At 40.8% G+C, this 1,747-nt stretch overlaps 1 pseudogene; it reads right to left on the bottom strand.

The window, feature by feature from the left end:
* Positions 1-411: 411 nt before the first annotated feature.
* LOC131816051 (tetraspanin-5-like) lies at positions 412-1,190 on the bottom strand (annotated as a pseudogene).
* Between the last annotated feature and the right edge of the window lie 557 nt (positions 1,191-1,747).

Raw genomic sequence — 1,747 nt, 5'->3', positions numbered from 1 at the left:
GGGATGCCAAAAAAACAAAACAAACAAACTGAAAAAAACCCCTGAAAAACCAAAAAAAAAAAAAACAAAAAAAAAACAAAAAAAAAAACCCAAACCAAACCAAAAAAACCCACAGCCCTCCCAGGTTATGGGTTGAGTTTTAGAATAGATGCACTTCTTTAGGCCATGGGCCAGAAAGTCCCTTCAAGGTCTGATGAAGAGCAAAAACTGCCTGTTCCAGCTCTCTGATCACTGAAGAAATGAACAAGGCTGTGTGCTCCACAAATTCAAGTATAGCTGGGTCCCTCACCCTCCATTTTTTTCTTTTTTGGTAAGTATCCAACCATCCCAACCATCTATAAATTCATGGATACAGCAGAGATGCATGGTACAATGACTTTCATACTGGTTGTCTTTTTAATTTCATCAGTGAAAAGCATTTCCCAGTTGTACCTGCCCAAATCCAAGTTCTCGGCAGTTCCATCCTGTGGGATTGCAGCGTGGATGTGGCTGGGCATGCTGGAGGGTCAGGAAGGCTGGGTCCGTCCAGTGTCATACAGCAGTGAGGCAGGGCTCTACCAGCTGGCCCTGACAGCTTGGATATTGCTAACCAAATTCTGAGCCAGGCAGATCCCAAAAATCTGTAGCAAAGCAATGCCTATGAAAATACCAGTCACCATGGTTAAATTGTCCTACAACCACTTCTCAAACTGGAGCACACAGCCTTTCGTGTAGATTACAACCTGCTGGTCAACTTCTGGTTTTTGCCTGGCATCATAGCCACACTGAGTGTTGATGACATCTTCTGTGGGGTCTTTGGTGCAGCTGGAGAATGGCATGCTGCTTTGCTCTGAACTTGTGTGGGAATCTGTGCAATTGAAGCAAATATTTAGGTTCCAATCATCAGCTCCAAAAGCCCCACAGCACTGCCAGAACTTCAACAGGAAAGTGTTTTCCCTTATTGATCCAATGCACCCTGCGAATCCCAAAATGAACATCATTCCTCCCACCAGGAGGAAGAGCCAGACTGGGTCAAAGCCTCCGAGATCAGTGGTGGAAGAGATATTAGACTGAACTCCTTTTTCATTCCATGCCTACAGTTCAATTCCAAGAAATGCTATTCCCAAGAACCAAAATATGACACTGAAGCCAAATATGAAGTATTTGATGCAACAACTGACTTCAAGACAGTTGTAGCGCTTCCCGGACATCCATCCTCTGGGTTTATGAAGACACTTGCCCTGGCAGCCTGAGTTTGGGAGAAGGGGGTGGGATTATGGACATTGGGGAGGGTATGTGCTTTGGTGAGTGCTGTGAAGTGTGTAAACCTGGTGATTCACACACCTGTACCCCTGGGGATAAAAATATATGTTTATAAAAAATAAAAAATTAATTAAAAAAATTATACTCATGAAAAAGACAATTCTATCATGGGATATTTTCACTCTTAAAAATATATCACTTATTTTGCTATTTGATTTTAGAACCTCTCATTTTCCCTGAGTATATACATAGGTTCTTTATATAGCTTATAAAGCCTTCTATGTCTACATCATTCCTGTTGAACTCTACAATAAACCTGATAGGCAGACAGAGCATCTCTTAATCTGATAAAACACCATCTCTGAGAGTTCAAGTGACTTGCCCAAGATAATACTGCAAATATCTGAAATAGGCAAATTCAAAAACTGTTTTCAGAATCAAGCATCAGATGGTATTATACTACATATATTAATATTTTTATTGGATAATATATTAAAGTTCTCTA

The sequence above is a fragment of the Mustela lutreola genome, chromosome 15 (genome assembly GCF_030435805.1).
Source record: "Mustela lutreola isolate mMusLut2 chromosome 15, mMusLut2.pri, whole genome shotgun sequence".
NCBI lineage: Eukaryota > Metazoa > Chordata > Mammalia > Carnivora > Mustelidae > Mustela > Mustela lutreola.
This window is presented reverse-complemented; position numbering and strand designations above follow the sequence as displayed.